The following is a 19,408-nucleotide window of genomic DNA, read 5'->3' on the forward strand; positions in this document are numbered from 1 at the left end:
GAAGTAATGATGAGAAAGCAAATCCAGCCATTTCCACTACATGGATGTACAAGCAGAAAGTCAATTTATTGTAGTGATTTAGAGCATAAGGTTTTCATTCAGGCTGCTTGCTGGTGTTAAAATCATACACTACCACTTACTAGGTGTGTCTCACGCATTACTTTACCTCTCAGATCGCAATTTTCTCATCTGCAGTATAGAAATAATCAGTTTTCCCCTCATGGAATTCTTTTGAGTATTAAGTAATACAGTACAAGAAAGTGCTTAAAAGAGAACTAAGCATTTACTAACTGTTCACTAAACCTTAGCTGTTTTGTGATCTTCTTTGCACTGTTAAGATTTTGAAATTTTTTGACAAAAGAGACATCAGAATCACCATTTAAAGGAAAGAAGCTGGCTTTCTTTATAATGATGGACTGAGACTCCTCCTGTGTATATCTTTTTTGACTTTCTATATTCAGTTTCTAGTATCATATTGGAGGTTTGGGGGAAATATTCTTGCATAAAGAAATTTAGGTAGATTTCAGGCTTAAGAAAACAAAAACTATAAATGTAAGTCTGTGGTAAGGGCCCAAACCTGTGTCAGCATGGTTCCAGGGCAGGACTGAGTCCATCATCAATTATTAAACAAGGTCAATATTTGTGGCACAGAGAAGCATTTTAGCATATATTATTTATGCAGATGGTTTGTAATAGGTACACTCCATCCTTGAACAGGGAGTTTCAGGAGAGGAATACTGTTAAAAAGAAAACAACTTGGCACAGGATATAAGGTATTTTTTTCCAGGAAAAGCTTTCTCTCCCTCTCTCCCTTTCTCTCTCTCCACTCTTATTTCTCTACAAGGAAAAATATCTAATAAATCTATAATTACTGGGCTATATATATATATTATGATATAGTATAATATCTGATATTATGCCAGGCACTGTAGGGAAGGTGCAAGAAGGTTCCAAGAAAAACAAATACTGGTTCTGGCCCTTGGGAAGCCTCCAGTCTGACTTGAGCAAATGTAATTATAAGTATGAAGCAGGGAAGAAAATGGTCTATGTTAACAAATGCCATAACATGGGATAGAGAGAGATGTTTACTAAATTAAGTTCAAACAAGAGGTGAGAGAAAAATCATGATGTGCAAAATATAGTAGGTGGCACTTCCTCCAAAATGTGAGAGGTGACCAAGTGGGAAGGGGAGAGAGGTGTTCAGATGTTGCATTCTCGAGTTGAGAAGTCTTAGAAGAGAACAGCCTAGCAGTGGCAATGAGCTAGTTGCACTTGGGGAACAAGGTGTCCATCAGAGGAGATTCACTTCGGTTAGGAAGGTAGAAAGAGCTGAGTAGTCAAGATGTGACTATCCCAATCCTTAATCCATGAGAATATGTGACCACCAAAATGAAGTCATTAAACTTGATCTTATAAACGATATGGAGCTGCTGTCAAAGGTCAAAGCCACCTTTTTATTAACTCAGCAAATAGTTGTAACAACATCTTATTGAATGACTTCTGTGTGCCAATTCTGTGGTACAAGCAACAAGGATGTAGATAGAAATACTGATGACCTTCTCCTGAGGAACCACTGGGGAGTTCACACACACACATACACACACACACACTCTCTCTCTGTGTATAAAGTTTTAATTGCATTAAGAGAGATATAAAGAGCCATTCAGAGGTTAGATAGCTTTGGACAGAAGGAAAGAAAACATGTATATGACCATCACATTTTAAAACTTTCACTAGAGTGAACTCAGTTCACCTCTCTGGTTATAGGAAGCAGTTGTTAGTTTCTAGGCTCAGCTAGAAAACTCAGGTTCTCCATTTTTGACGTCTTGCTTCAGAAACCTAGCAAGCCTGTCCATCTTTGGTAAGAGCATATACCCCATGCTCTGGGCATTGTTCTGGCTCCAATTACCTGTCATCAATGGCTCTCCCTAGCATTTTACTATCACTTCGGCTCTGAAGCCAAAAGTGAAAGGTGCTCAGTGAAAAAAAGTTCTAGCTCTCTGGAAACAGAGATGTTTCTTGCCCCTTTGAAGCTCTGGCTTTATACTAACAAGTGAGAGGTGCTTTGAGGCAGATGTACCTCTCACCTCTTCTAATCCCATCCATTGGGGCACTGTGCTCCTCCTGGGACACAGACATAACATGAAAAACCTGTAGGTTGTCTCCAAAACCATCAGACAGTAATTACTGCTAAGTATCAACTCCTCTCCTCCCATCTAGCCTCTGACATTTTTAATAATAATAGCTGGTCGATTAAGGGCCTCCAATGTGTCTTAACTAAAGCTTTAACATACAATATATTTTCATTTCTTACAGAAATGCTATGAGGCAGGGATCATTATCATGTCCCTTTTACAGGTGAGATTGAGTAGAGGTTAAATAATGTCCCCAAAGCCACTTGCCTAGTAGCTCCTGGGAGCTAGGATGCAAATGAGGGCATGTGGAAATGGTGCACATCTTTCTGAATTTACACCAATATCTTGTCCATAATAAAAAGCCTCTTGCATGGAAATAAGAGAATATGTATGTCAGCTCTGAGGATTCTCTTATGCTATAGCAAATGCTCAGTACATGTTTGTTGAATGAGTAAATTAATTTGTGCTATGTGTTTCATATATTCAGATAGATTCATATTTATCTATCAAAATGCATGCATCAATATGCAAATATGCCATATGTAAATTCTAAAGTGGCACATATAGGCAATTATCTATTATTATTCTGTCTCCTTAGATGATAAGCTATGTACTATGCTTCCTTATTGCTGCATGATAACTTCTGGTAAAATGCTCAGCTCCTAGTAGGCACTCATTACATATTAGTTGAATTGCAGAATAAATGTACATGTATACTTACTTATCAAAGAATATGCATCTAAATGCTTTACATATATACAGTTATACATATACATGTGTCACATGCATATGATCTTATTCCTCCAAATGCTTGCCATCATTTCTCAATGGCCTGAGCATGCTTCTAGGATAAATCCTTGGAGTTATTTACATCCACCAGTAAGGAAAGTACAAATGACCGGATCTATAGAGTTACAATTAAAGTATCCCAGAAAAATGTGATCCAATAGAAAAATATCTATTTCTGAACCCTTGTTACATCAACGTGTTGCTGCATGATGTGAAGGAAAGACAAAATCAGGAAACAGTTGCTACCTTTTAGGCTGTTGCTGGGATTGGGGTAATGAATTCCACCCATTAAACAAGCAGAGAATAGCTCAAGACGATGTGGGAAGAGCAAGCATTGTGATTGCTCATGGAGAGCCAGAGAGTCTGGAAAACACAGAACTTTTCATGGATAGCTGTTCTGAATGTCAAAAGATTATAAGCATTGAAAAGGGGGTGAAAAGAAATGGCAAGGGACAGAAATCAAAATTTATAAAGTTTAGAACAAACTATGGTGGGCTCTTCACCTTGGAGTCTCACTCTCCTACCAACTTTCTGGTTGACTTCATTGGTTTTTAGTAACCCCATTTGCAGAAGGGTCATTGCTGTTTATGCTTGCCATACAATCTAAAGACACCATAGATGAAGTGGTTAACAATTGCCTGCCACAGAGGAAACAACTCAGTCAATGTTAGATCTGTTAACTTCTCCTATTGTAAATATAACTTGGGGAGTTAAAGAGTCAGAATAGTGGAGCTGGAAGATGTTACACACCATCAAATCTAACTCAGTATCATCTAGATGTAGCAAAGTTTCTTTTAACCATCTGACTTTTGAGAACAGGTGGTAATTCAGCCAAGTCAAGCAAGACTTTTTACTGGTATTTGTCTATTGAGATGTGTCTTTTTTCCCTTTTTATTAAATTCATTGGGGTGACACTGGTTAACAAAAATTATGCAGGTTTCAGGTACACGATTCTACAACATATCATCTGTGCACTATATTGTGTGTTCACCACTGCAACTTAAGTCTTCTTTATCACTATTTATCCCCCTAAAAGTCTAACTGATTTCTTCCATAGCAGGGCCACACTAGATGACCGTTATAAGACCAGCCTAATACAGTGTGTTTCTGCATTTTCATCAGGAATGGCAACCAAGGTCAATCTATGTAGAGATGGGCTTTCAGCAGCAATAGCAATTTCATTATGTTCAATGAGTTTCATCAAAAAACTCTTCCAGATAATGATGGAGTAAAATATGCTCATGTTCCTCTTCTGTCCCTTTATTAATGAATTAGAGTATACAGAAACTCAATAAAAGTGACAAAAAAGGCTCAGGAGCATCATTGAAATCATCCTTACCAGGGGCCACCTGCATCTCACAAAGCCACATTCCCATTAAAAGATCTTACTTACCCAGAGAACGATGCCGCTCTCTTCTGAGTTTGTACTATGTGTAGCAGGAATGACTCATTTGAGTGGTGGCAGAGCCCCAAGCATGCAGTTTGAGCCCTATTGCTATGGGATTTCATTGGCTTTGCTCTGGTCTTGGCTCAGTTCCTTCCTGGCCCACACTTTTAATCAAGGTCTAACCCCCTTTGTCTCTTGCCTATTGAGAGAGCCTCATAACTGGTTCTCTTAACCACAGACTTGCAAATTCCCTACTCTTTAAAAAAGGCACCTACTGGCTCCTCACTTAGTTCTCATTGCTGCTGTTGGTGTTATTATCATCATCACCATAGTCATTGTCATCACAATTATTATAATTATTTCTGGATAAAATCCAAACTCATTGGAATAGAATTCAAGGTCTTTAAAATAGTCAGTACTACCAGCTTTATAGTAATTGGGATGAGCATTATTTTTTCAAAGTTAGTAAGTCCTGGGTCCAATAGGATCAATGGTTTACTTCCACCATTTCATTGCATTCTCACAACAATCCTGAAAAGTATTCTTTTCATACCCACTTAACAAATGAGGACACTGAGGCTAGAAAAAGTCATGTAGCTCACTCCAGACCACATGGTCAGTAAGCAGCACTAAGAATTCAAACCCAAAATTGCTTCATTCTCAAACCCACATTTTCCACCACCATTCTCTCAGCCTCACCTCCAGTTACTCCTCCCACCCTCCCAACTCACCCATACTTAGTTTCTGCCTCCTCTAAAGATAACAGATCTCTTCAAATCTTTTGGGCCTTTGCACACATGTTGGCTTCTCCATGGAATTCTAGAACCAATTACAGCAAAGAAATCACCTCCAATGTCACTGTAGCAGATGCTGTGAGCAGCTCACCCTGTTCACACGTGCAGAGCTCATGCCCTCATCTGTCAGCAGCTGCAAGTACTGGCTGCTAATGCAAACTACTCTTCTATGCACCCTTCCCCAGAGAGCTTGCCCTTGGCTTTCAGGAGCCACCTCCCCTAGAGATGTCTAGGAGGTTCCCATATACCCCCACTCACCCAGGACAAATGATTGACTGATGGGGGACAATAACAGACCAGGTCGCTGCCTTAGGTGGGACAAACTGTGTGGTGTAACTTGAAAGCACATCTTTGCATAGCTATTTCCTCTGCCTTATCCTGTTTCCCTTCTGCCTGGCTCCACTAAGACTACACCCTCAGTAAATCCTCATCTCAGGCTCTGTTTCTGGTGACCTGACCTAAGACAGTCACTTCCTCTGTGAGGTCATTTCTGACCTCTCTAGAAACACTTTTCATTTTTATGGTGAATGCTCATAGAATACAGTTCCATTATAGCATCTAGTGCATTGTTCTGAAAATATCATATTGAAAGTCCTTCTCCTCCAAAAGATCATCAATTCTTCTGGGTCAGACTGTGCCTTCCTCATTATCACATAACATTAAAGTCCTCTCTTTATATTAGGGCCAGCTTTCTTTTTGCCTTCTCAGTTAGACCCTCCATTCTTCTGTCTTTTATATCCAACTCGATTTATCTTCCTTTCTCAGTCCCTCACTCCTCAGATTTCACAGCAGTGCAAATTTAGGAGTACAAATCATCTCATCAGAGTCAGCCAGATGACCTCTCACAGCCAGATACAAATGTGTGACCTCTTTAACCTCTGAAGGTCATGCTTTTCAGAGTGAGGGGAGAAATGTCCCAATAAGTGATATATATTTCTCCAATCCCATTAATAAGCTAATAAAAAAGTTAAAGAGAACTTCATAAAGATAGACTGGCTTCTGTGATAGTATGTTGGCTGAATGAAATATTCATAAAAACACAAGACGTGTCTGTGTCAGATTCCTTCGTGAGGAAGTCTGAGACCATAATTGACAGTTTCTACTCACTTGTCTGGTGTGTGTCTTCAGTGTTTTTTCTATCTGGGCTAGTTTTTGTCATAATCAAATAAGCTTTAAAACATGAGCTGGAATGCTAAACAAAAATCATGCAATGAGAGTTTGCTGCTCTAACTACAATTCCTCAGTAAATGGTTATAACCACCCTAGAGGCTAAGCATTCCTAAACTTCCATGCTAAGCCATTGAAGATCATCATAAAGGGTGATTTGCTTGCCAAAGGTCACACAGGTAGCAAATATTAGAGTTGGATTTCAATCCTCATTGACCTTGCCTCAGTCTACTCTGTTCACTGCACCGTATTTTATGAGTTGGGGCAGAAAGTAATGACTGAAGGGTGATCAAGAGAAGACCAGACAAGGTCCCTTTACTTTAAATAAACTCATGAACCGGCAAAATGCAGAGGAGGTAGGCCACACTTCCGGCAATGAGAGGAAGTCTTCTCTCAGCCGGTAGAGTGTTCTATTAATATTGCGAGGTATAGTATACAAGATGGGAGGCTAAGCAAGCAGACATAGGTAGCACTAGAGACAACTGACCAGTAGGGTTGTTTAGCCAAAGCAAAGATACAATAAAGCAAAGGATGTTCAGTGGCGCCTTTCTGGATGAGTGAAATTAGTCTAATGATCGAGAACAAGTAATAAAATTCATCACTAAGATCTCCGCCATCAACTGGGCAGAGTTCCCAGAAGTAAGAAAGAACCTCCATTTATAAAAGTCAGGCATTTTAATGTTGGGTTTCTTGAATAAGAGAAGAGGCATAACTCTTTGTTGAAGAAGGAAAAGGCATGAAGTGACTTCCAGATGAACCAGATATAAGAAAGATGTAGACTGCAACAGTCTAAGGTTTGCATGGCTCTCCCATAGCCCCTGAGCTATGTTGGTCTCCTTTCTGTCTCAGGACCTTTGCACATGCTGCTCTCTCTGCCTAGGACACTCTTTGTCCACTTCTTCACTGAGATAACTACCACTCACCCTTCAGAGCTTAGTTGAAATGTTCCACCTTAAGGGATACCTTCTCTAATTGGCCCACCCACCCTCACAGTGTGTTCAATGAGTCAAGTTTAGGTCACTTTATGTGGTTAATTTCGATAGCACGGCAACATCAAATTGCTATAAAATCCCTAAATGCCTACTTTTGATTCCTGCACTTTTGTCATCATCAGCATTGGGTCACAGACCATCCTCTGAGCAGCCCTACTCTCTAACATGCTGCTTTATATCGCTGAAGCTGGCCAGAATGGTTGATAGATTTTAGGTTTACTTGTCCCATCTGGAAGATACATATTATAATTTTTCCAAGACACAAGTTGGAAAATGACCAGCAGATGAATTGTGGTGTTTTTGTTTTTGTTCAGACTTCCCAAGCTCAAAGGTAAAACTGAGCAGGATTGAAAGTAGCCTAGATGAACACACAAGCAAATCTTTGACTGTTTCCCTATAAAATATCTTTGTATTAAGGGACTAATATAAACTATTTGCCTGTTCATTACTAGAATACATAGATGATATATCACAATTTAGAGCAAGATTTATAGAAGTATGAACACTTAGGTACAGGCTGGTAATTTTTCCCTATACTAAACTTCAATTATCATCAATCATAGCTTAATCTAGCTCTGATTCTTGCATTATCTCATTCATTCTTCATATGATCCAGGCCTTGCATGGTAAACAATCTCTGCTTCACTATGCAGAGGGCAGACTCATATATCTAGTCCCTTAAACAACAGTGCAGATAGTAGATGCTCTTCTGTTCTGTGAGTTTCAATGTGTCTCAATTTGACAATGCACAACCCACCAGAGAGAAGGAATCTTTCCTGCAATCTGGTTGAACTCTATTTCTTGATAAAGTCAAGAAATCTTTCTCTCCTGCTTGCAACTTTTTTATTTCCTTTCTCCTTCATGGACAGAACATAATTTCAGGTAGGAACATTTGGTAAATGGAATGTTCTTAGGGGGCCAGCCAGAAGAAACAAAATAAAACAAAAAAAAGTCCTCAAGGGTAGTCTTGTTCCAATTGAGAAAAAACTGCCTTGGTAATGAGTTTTTATGTCACCACAACCTTCTAATATGCTTCCTTTGTGAAATAATGTCTCATTATCACACAGAGTGTTCCTCATGGAAACACGATCCCAACAGTTTTTATACCTGTTTGATCCCTTAGAACCAATTGATTGTCTCATCTAGGGAATGATTCTTCTGTAATTTATTTCAAATGTTTAAAAACACTTCAGCAAAGTGGAGGGAACACACTTATATGCACACAAGATACAGGGGTTGTTTCTTTTGCACTGGGTGCTCACTGCGTTTTATGGCTGTGCTGAAGGCAAGAGACTGGTGTAGGCTAGTATTCCTCGCAAATCAGGACCTGAGGTCAGAGTCTAAAAATGGAGAGCTGCACCAGTGTCCAAGTTCATGTTGACCAACCAGGTTTAGCTAAAATAGTAGAGAAATAAAAATGAACCTGACTTTATGAATCCTTTCTGAAGACTCTCTGAAGAAATTCTTGATCTCACTCACATCCACCTCAGTGACCCTGAAAGCACTTTTTGTTGTTGTTTTCAGCTCAATCAACCATTCCTCTTACATACCTTCAGAGAATATTGGGGGTTTCTGAAGCTTTTGAAGCAATATAACGCTGCTTTGGGTTGTTTGCAAAACATTTTAAAACTTCAAAGTGCAAATGGGGCACCGGTGTATTCCTCATTTTTAATTTAAGACTGATTCAAGACTGTAAAGTTGTTGAACTCTAAAGTGTCATATACTTTATTAGGTTCCCATTTAAAATTGGTTCCTCATGATCAAAATGTTCCCACTCAGGACTTTGTGTTATTTATCAGAGAAGAGGGGTGTGAACACAGGAGGAGAGGGTGTTTGATGTGTAAACCATGTACAAGGTGTTTTGCAAGGTTGCTGCAAAATACCATTTCATCATATTGTCTCTGTGACCTTCGAGCAATTACCATAATCTCCATTTTTATCAGGAGGAAAGTGATATCTAGAAAGATTAGGTAACATACTCAGGTCATAGTCAAGTTGGCATAGTCTCTGGGCTCATGGCTAGATACCTGGTCTTCATTCCCTAGGAATCTCATCCAGTCTATGGATTGATTTACACATGGTTTACTGCCAAGATCCCAGGGATTATTCTAAAGTGTGAATCATATCATATTATGTTTTTACTTAGAACATTCCAAAGGGTCCGTAGTGCCTCCACAAAACCTTACCATTAGTCACAAGATACAGGTGGCCTAGGCATTAGCTACCTCTCTGATCACATCTTCCTCCATCCTCCCCCCCTTACTTCTATACTCCAGCAACACTAATCTTCTTCCCTTCATCCAAATACACTCTCTCTTCTGATTTATTTTTCTCCATAAAATGGATTAGTACCAGAAATTTCCTTATTTGCTTGTGTTTGTTCTCTATATGCTTCCCTCAAATGTAAATTTTATGAGACAAGTAAATAGAGACAAATCCTCTGTTGGAATCAGGTATAGCTGCATATATGAAAACCCTCCAAATAGTCACCCAACATGTAAGGCTTTCATTTTAATGCATATAAACTAAGTCTAAGGCAAATAAAGTGAATAAAAATATCAGAGGTCCAGATTCCTTCTATCTTGCTTAACCTTCCTTAACACTTAGTTTCCATTTTCAAAACAGAGGATTTGGCCCTATTTGTGACCTAATAATGGTGAGCAGCACAGAGTCAAAAATTACTCTACACTGGGAGTTCTCCCACCTCCAATTGTTTGTACATGCCATTCCCTCTACTTCACTTGTGTTTGGCTAACTCTATTCATCCCTCTGCTTTCACCTTAAGTGTCACTTCCTTGGGAAGCTGTCCCCAACTCCTCACACTTGGAAAGCTCTTGTTTATGTTCTCATAACATTCATTTCTTGACAGTTTTTACTGAAATCTATAACTATGAATGAGTGGTGGTTCTATGGTTTGCATGTGCCTCCTCCACTAGACAGAAAGAATCACAAGAAAGGAGCCATGTATGTTTTATTCAATGGAGAGCCTGCTGAGCCTATCAAAGATCCTGGCATGCAGTAGATATTTAACAAAATGGAAATGAATAAAAGAATGAATAAATAAATGAGAACACAGGAGGCAGATTCATGGAGCAGTGTGGAAACTGCCTCCCAAAAACCTTAAAGGAAGTCTTAAATTGTACCTGCCATCATCCGGGTGGAGACTACATATCAGGCAGGGCAGTGTGTAGAAGGATAGAAGTCAGATTTTCTACAAAATAGCAAAGATGAAGGATAAAGGAGGGCAAATGGACAAAGAAGGTGTGTCATGACTATGATGACAGTTACCTGTGCAATAATTTGTAGGATTTCCATGTGTGGAAAAGAGAGCAAAATAGAAGGCTCAAAGCAAAAGAAGAAAAGACAAAGAAAGAAGAGGTAAAAAGGGCTGTCCAACCGTTGAGGTATGGAAGGAAGGTAGGTCAAATGTTGGTCAAGAGATAGAAAGAGCAAAGAGAAATAAAAGTCTCTTTAGTTCAAAATCCATGAAAAGACTGTGCTTCATTATAGTGGAGTAGAGTCTTAAAGAGCTTCAAGTGCTGAAAGAACTTACAGTAACTAAATTACACAACTTTTTCTACTGGGATTTCTTCAACCACATGAGAAACCTCTAAGTTTTGCTTCAGGGGTGCTAGCTACTACTGTGGTCTGGTAGAGATGGTTGCTTGCCTCTTCGATAAGTACCCCTCCTTCTTCCTTGATAACAGCAATACTCTCAGCTAAAAACAAAACAAAACAACACAAAAACAACATTTCCTAAGCTCTTTTGCATAGGAGTAGCCAAAAACATGTAAGGCAAAGCATTTAGGTAGAAATTCCAGTGGAGCTTCTTCAACATGAGCTGAATCAGGTAGGAGGTAAGACTTGTTGTTTTTCCTTACTCCTTTCTCATTCCTTCTGTATGGTGTGCTTGTTGCAGTTCCAGCAACAATAAGGGACCATGAGGCACCCTTGAGAATGGAAACTAAGTGCTAAGGAGGGTTAAGCAAGATAGAAGGAGTCTGGACCTCTGATATTTTTTATTCACTTTATTTGCCTTAGACTTAGTTTATATGCATTAAAATGAAAGCCTTACATGTTGGGTGACTATTTGGAGGGTTTTCATATATGCAGCCATACCTGATTCCAACAGATGCACAAAGAAAATAAAATTTGGCTTACATGCCATTCTCAATGCAAAATAACTTTTAGAGCAATGAACATGATTTTCATCAGAGGCCTTAACATCCTGAACCTCTCTATTTTCTCCATAAATTATGGTTGCTTAATAATTCCCATGCAGAGATTTTGTAAAGATTAGATCAAAGTATAGAGTATGCCTTGCACAAATTAGTAGCCCAATAGTTATTGTAATTATACAAAATTTCATTTACTAGAAATAAGTCAATATTCATTTATTTATTTAGTCAATATTTTAAACAATTATTTTGAAATAGAGCAGACAGAAATGTAGTCAGGATAGTTATGGCACACAAAGCTGACTGGCCCAGGCCAATTATAGATATTTAGGGAGTCATCGTTGGCAGTTGGCAGACTGAGAAGAAAGAAGCAAATAGCCAAAACATAGTTTTTGTATTTTAATACAATTCTGTATTTGCAAATTTAGACATATAACTGCAGACAATACTCCAGCACCACTTCTTGACACCTCTACCCACTGTGCCTTCTTGTCTCTGACCCCACTGTTTACAGCTTCACTTGGTGTTCCCTCAAAACTGGAATTTTACAATGTTGGTGTTATTGCCGTTTTGGAACTGACAATTCTTTGTTGGAGAAGAGTCTGCAATACATTGTAAGATGTTTAGCAGCATCCCTGACATCTTCCTACTAAATGCCAAAAGCACCTGTCCCCCTCCCTAAATTATGGCAATAAAATGGGTCTGGAGACATTACCAAATACACCCTGGGGAGCCAACTCCCTTCCATTGAGAATCAGCACAGTGAGATTTAAAGTGCCCCAACACAGGGGAGGCTTGCCCTGGAGCTGTATGCTTTGCACTGAGGTTAAACTTCTCTGAGTACTAGCCCTGACTCAGATTGCATAGCCTCAGGAGTTCAATTCTTCCCACATGGCCTCTTCAGCATGTCTTCTTTGTGCCCATTGTTTTTGCTATAGAGCACATCTTAGGCTATTGTCTTGAAACAATGACATGGTTTCTGCCCTGCCTCCACCTCTCCCTTTGATGAGCTCACTTCCCCAGGTGACATTAGGACTCCTTGTCACAAGATCTCCTAGACTCAATACTTCCATTTTGTCACACTTATCATTGGAATTAATGCCTTGAAGAATATTCATTCAACTTTGAACCTTGCTGTGGGCAGGGTCCATGTCTGACCTGGCCTGTGCACTATCCCCAACATGATGCCCATGAACTGACAAGAAGCAGAGTTCAGTGAATGATAAATGGTTAAAAAAACTAATCTTATGAACAAAAATTAAGGAAAAAGACAAAGAATTTACTATACTGACCATTCTGTGATGTTTTAAAGAGTTCCTGTATATCAAAGAGAGATCTGAGCATTTGCAAAGCTGGTAGTTAATAATCTTCTTTCTGTCAGCTCTTTTTTTTCTGAATTGAACTGATGGGAAATGATCAGAGATTGAAATACATGTGCTAGTCCTGAGACTATCACAGCACAGTGCAAATTTTGGAAGTTTCTGAAAGCCAGCTTATTCTAAAATTCACAATTCGTTCATTTCAAATGTCCATCATGTGGGTGTTTTCTAAATTGGAACTTGTAAAAAGAACTCATTGTTCAGGAGTATTATTTAATACTCAATTGTTTCCAAGAGCCCTGTCATGTTTAGTTAATATGATCAAGGAGAATCTTTCTAAGAAAGTCTCTGAAACTTTCATTTCAAAATAGAAGTCACAAACTGGAAATTTCAAGGTTATGGCTAGCCAACAGGATGTTTTGTTGGTGTTTACTTGAACCAGATTGAGACTGCCTAGAGAATGTTAAAATCAGTTGCCAACATTAAAATCCCAGATTTCTAGTTTTTTGTGGAAAATCAGAAGATCCAACAATATTGGGACTACCTTCCCTTATGCCAACATTTGGCAGGACTGGAGTTTAAATCTACCATCTCGTGAGCCAGCATTCAAGTTTTACTGCAGCCACTGTGTCTGCTTGTTGTCAGTGAGCCCTTGGGTCTGGTAGCTTCATGATCCCCATATTCTGTCTTGACTTGTTCTTATCCTTAAGAAGAGTACATATCCCTAATTTACCTCTGATATTAAAAACCATGCAAATAAAAAATTATAGAGGGTCTATTTCTAAGCACAAATCTATACATTTTTCACATTTGATAAGTAATTAGTCCAATCTACCAATTTTTAGAACTGTGCACTCCAATGTGGTAGCTACCAGCCATGTGTGGCTATTTAAATTTAAATTAATTTAAATTCAAAATTCAACTCTTTAGCCACAGTAACCACATTTCAAGTGCTCCACAGCAATCTGTGGCTGGCAGCTACCATGTTGAAGGGCTCAGCCCGAAAGAACTTCCTTCCTTACAGAACTTTCTATTAGATAGTGCTGTGTTAGAATATTTCTGATAAATAGAAAGTTAGAAGAAAGAAGAGCATGTGGAGTTTTAGAGAATTTACTCATTGTTATGAGTCCAATTGTGTTCCTTCAAAGATTCATGCTAAATTCCTAGACCCCAGCACCTCAGAATGTGTGGTTTATGGTGAGAGGGTCTTTATAGAGATCATCAAGTTGAAGTTTGGTCATTAGAGTAATTTAGAGTAATAAGTCCTAATTAGAGTAATAAGAGTAATAAGTCCTAATCCGACATATTTGGTATCCTTATAAAAAAGGGGGTCACAGAGACATGCATAGAGGGAAGATAATTTGAAGATACAGAGAGAAGATGGCCACTTACAAGTCAAGGAGAGAGGCCTGGAATAGATACTCAGATGTAAACAACACTACAACACCCTGCTTTTGGACTTCTGCCCTCCAGATCTGTAGGGCAACAAATTTCTTTTCTTTAAGTTACACAGTTTGTAACACTACCACATTTTGCCATGTATAATGCACACCCACGTTTTAGTACTAATTTTCATGTATAATATAAATTAGTATTGCCCATAAATAATGTGTATCCTAATTTTTTCCTCAAAAAATTTGGCCAACAGTGCTCATTATACACAGGAAAATATGGTATGTTACAACAGAATTAGCAAACTACTACACTCCTGGCCCCTTCATTTGTTGACTAAAACAGTGGTTCCCAAATACATGTTCAGAGCTAAAAATAGCAGTAGGCATATTGAAGTCTGTCAAGATAATTTGATCCTTCTTCTAGTGAGGGTGATGAAAACAATTTAAATAACTAGAAAGTAGAAAGAGTTAAATGCCTTGTGCAAGTTTTTTTGCTCCTTGAAATTAGCTAGAGGATTTAAGTGGATAGAAGTTTTCCCAGCCCTGCTACAAGAAGAACTCATTACAATAAGGCTCAATACCAAGCTCTTAAGATAAAAGAGGAGAATTTATTATTTGTTTTAGTGGATAAAGCAGGAAGGAGTAGCACTCCTTCCTTCCCACCCCAATCACAAGTTAGAGGACCCTCTTTAGCCTAATGTTTTTCTACATGGTGGATGCATCTAGTGACACATGTGATGTTAGTGAACTCAGTTTACCATATGGCTGCTTAGTGGGTTCCCACCAACAGTTTATGCTTAGCAAGGCCCCCAAAAGTGTATCATTCAGTCAGTGGAATGAGTACTGCAGAAGGCATGGTTATAACAAAGACTAACCCTTTTCAGATTCCCCTGATCCCCATCACCTCCTGTTACCAGAAGCAATCAAATGACACTTACTCACTGGCCCATCTCTACCAAGACTGCCTCACCACAGTCAGGGTCTTATTTTCATTAGGTCACTTACCTCAAATACCACCTTTTTAGAATTAATAGTCAAATGATCACTGGCTTAACTATTTGTTTAATTTGGAAAGAGGATTTCCTTTCTTATCAGAAAGTGGAAGTTCATAGTATGACACTCATTTGCTTTTCCCCCTCAGATCCCCAGACATAATAAAAATAATAATGTCATCTGTCTAACGACGGTCCTTGCACCATGCACAGCCTCTCATTGGGGGCAGGGACCATGGTCTGCTGTATTTCTCTAACACAAAGCCCATACAGAAGGTGCTTGATGAATATCGAATGGTTGAACTAATTAATTTTATGAGCCAACAAATTGTAATTTGAAAAGTTCCTCATTATTAATAAATTAGTTTTATAGACTACAAAAAACTATCCTACTTAAGAGGATGGAAAAATTGCTTCCTGCTAAAATGATCATGAAAAGCCTTGTGAAGGAGGTAGTATGTGAGTAGAATCTTTAAGGATGAAGGGAATTATTACATGTGGAATTGAGGGAACTGATGATACAGAAAAGCACAAGCAAATCCCTGAAGGTATAAATGCATGAAAGAGAATTATAGTAAAGTTGGAACAGTGAATTGTAGGCCAAATTTGGAAAGAACTTTTTTTTTCCTGTAAGGAATGAGAAAGCTTTGAAAGATTTTGAGAAAGGAATTGATATGTTTAAAACTGTTTTTCAGGAAAATTAATTTGGCAATAATGCTTGAGATTGATTAAAGTGAAGGGAAATTGAAAGCAGAGGAAAGAAGTGTGAGAGAAGGATGTTTCTATGCCTCTATGTTTGTGTATTACTTTTTAAGCAGACACTGTAGTTATCCTACAGTATTGACATATTCATCTGTCAGACCGGAGAAAGCTGTCACAGAATCAGAATCATGTTTTGTACTTCATGTATTTTGTGTTTATTTGCCATGAGTGTAATGTTTTTTAAAATCTTTGGAAATTTCCGTCCTGCACTGATGTGCAAGGCTTTTGCCCACTCTTCTCATTACCGTGGTGGTGGTGGTAGGATGTCAATCAAAGAGCAGAGAATAGAATCCTCTTGGTTGAACTTGGTGGCTCACGACCTGAACTTCACATCAGAATCTCACCTGGGGAAGTGTTTAAAGGCCTCAGAGCATAATTTAGTCAATTAAAATAGAGTAGATTTTGGGAGTAGAACTCTGGGCATCAGCATTTTCTAAAGCTCTCTGGTAATACCAATAGCAACCACAGTTAAGAACCACTAGTCCAGAATCTCCCTCCTCCCCGGAAAGCTTCTATCAAGAGATAAACCTTGGATGTCTGCTTTTGTTTTATAAATATCATGCTGTTTTTCTTGTGGTGGAAAGTCTGTTAACCCCCATGAGAGGAAAAATGAGGACGTGAATTAGGGTGACAGTAGAAAAATTGCAAGAAGATGGCATCAGTGATAACACAGTGGAAGACTCAGATAAAAAGGGTTGGATTTGGGGGTGGAGAAAGGCAAGGCTTGAATTAAATTTAGCACCAAGCATTGGAGCCTGCACAAAATTGGGAACAGGATGATGAATCGGTTTTGTAGGGAAAAGATGAGCTCAGCAAACTGAAGAAATTGAGTTAGAGGTGTCAGCAGGACATGAGGTGGAGATGGCACACAAGAATTAGATATATATGGATGAAGCTTTGGAAAGAGGCCATGCTGGGAAAATAGATCTGGGAGTCAGCCACATTAAGGTTAATGACACAATGTGACACTGGATGAGTTAATAAGGAAAAAGCCCTAGGAATGGAAAAGAAAGAAACCTAGAATAAGTCCTACTTACACTTCATCATCCCAATACTCAAAGATCATTCCTCTTTCTGTGGTTTTTAGTACTTTCTGCTAGGTCAGAGCATTTCTCATATTGCATTGATCAACCATACATTTACATCTGCCTCCCAGCTTTATACTCAGCTTGGTCAAGGGCAAGGCTATGGGCAATTAATCCTTACATTCACCAGTGTTGAAGCAATACTCAACACATAGTTGGTCAATGAATTAGTATAAAATTGAATTAATAGCAACTATGCAGCCCCAGGGCAGGAGTCACAGTCATGAAGCTTGGCAGCACCCTCAGGTTAGCCTGACCTACCACCACCATGTCCTCCTATCAACCTTTGCTCCAGCCTCCCAGTGGTCACTGCAACAAATAACATTAAACCTTGGACTTATTCAGCACTTACTGGGCATCTGTGACTGGTCAAAGGAAAAGAGATAACTCAAAACTTCAAAAAACACATGGCCCTTACCTTTAAGGAGCTTATGACTAAGCAGAGAAGAAAAGTCACCTCCTCTGTGAAGCCTTCCCTGATACTGCCAGGCAGACTGAGGCACTCTCTTCTTCACTATCTTGGATATTTCAGGTATTAATATAATAGCTTTACACATTTTTCTCTGATCCCATGATACAGTTTTGTCCTTTACAGCAGATATAACAATTCTTAAGGTAAATACATGTCTTATTAACTGTTACACCCCAATGTCTAATACACCCAAGCTGGCCTACTTTTGTTTTTTTTTAATGCTGCTATTTCTTCTGCATGTGCTATTTCTTTTGCATGTGCTATTCCTTCTACCTAAAATTTTAATCCCCAATTTCATCTGGTGATCATCTGTTTATCTTAAAATGATCATCTTAAGTGCCACTTCCTCCAAGAAGCCTTCCCAGACTCCAAGTTCACTGTAGGTTACCTGGTTCTCCAAAATGATCCATGGCTCACAGTTCTTGTCTGAAAGTTTATGCAGCCTCCCCACCCATTTACATTGTATCATAAAATTCCTGTAGGTGGAGATTATGTCTTAGTTTACATTGTGTCTTTACAGCCTAATTTAATTCCTGCAAGATATTAAACTTCCAATAAAAAATGAATTAATGAATGAATGAATCAACAAAGTAGTCCTTCACTATATTGATGAACAAAGTGTAAAGATACACAAAAATTAAAGGCTATAACTAAAGAAGAGCTTGTATACTATGGATGTGAGTGATGGTTGTACATGGGCTACAGATCAAGCCTACAACAAGAGTTTAGAAATAGTGCCAGTCAGTGAAAAGTAGTAACAACCAGCAGTACAGGGCATTGCAAATAACCTCCATAGTCATTAATCCACCTTCTGTACTTTTGATATATTTTACTGTGATCACAGTGAACTATTGTTCTTTTTTGAGGCAACATTTAATGAGTTTAATGATCAAACTTTTGAGAGATCAATAAATAATTATTTATAAGTTAAGGTTTTGAAAGTTATAAGTATACCTTTTAAAAAATATAATGAATCTAGAAGGCGTATGCAATTTTTTAAATGGTTTTTGTGAATTCCATTAAATTCAAAATATACCATGTTTTTAAGAACACATATTATTAAAATGTTATATTTAATTTTAAATGTTAAATAAACATATCCTCAAAAATAAACAATTCTGTCCACTCACTGTGTACCTGTACCTGTCATTGTCAAACTTTATGGATCAATAATCATAGCACTAATGTTATCAACTAGAGATTTCCTTGTTCATTGCTTCAAGATCATCTGGAAAACACAGCAGATTTAACCTTGACCAATCACACATAACTATGAGGTAGATGGATTGATGATAGAAAAATAGATGGATGGATGGATGAATGATAGACAGATAGACAGATAGAAGATGGATACCTGATGTGACATAGACAGAGGTATAATTCATAGATTGCCTCAGATAGGTGAGACACTGCATTAAATGTTTTATATACATACATTAATCTACTCTTCACTACCATGCTGAAAGATAATATAGTTTTTCACTTGTCATTCATTAGAATACTGGGCTCAAAAAAGATTATTTAATTTACTAAATATTTCAAAACAAAAAGATGGCTGAACTAAGCTTGAACCCACAATTATCTGACCCTAGAACTTTTCAAAATTCTGTGCTGCATTGCTATGTTGTTTTCAAGACCAAAAATCAATTATTGCTGGGATCCGTTCACATTCCTTTACCCTGAAACCCACTGCTCTCTTATCAAACAAGTGATAGGGTTGCAGACTCACCCAGGTCCTGAAACCTCCAGTGTGGTCTCAATATTAATCTTTAACCAGCCAAACCAAGCAGCCCTGAATGGGCTGATGACCCTGCTATTTTGAATGACCATGTAAGAGATGACATATTCAAATAAGAATTGTCCTTGGGGAGAAACTACCACTGATTCATTCACTCTAGTCACCAAGAAGGTGAATGAATGTGATGCTTGAATCTATTTGATT

This window comes from Artibeus jamaicensis, unplaced genomic scaffold, assembly GCF_021234435.1.
Source record: "Artibeus jamaicensis isolate MK-2021 breed Jamaican fruit bat unplaced genomic scaffold, CSHL_Jam_final scaffold_916, whole genome shotgun sequence".
NCBI classification, from domain to species: Eukaryota; Metazoa; Chordata; class Mammalia; order Chiroptera; family Phyllostomidae; genus Artibeus; species Artibeus jamaicensis.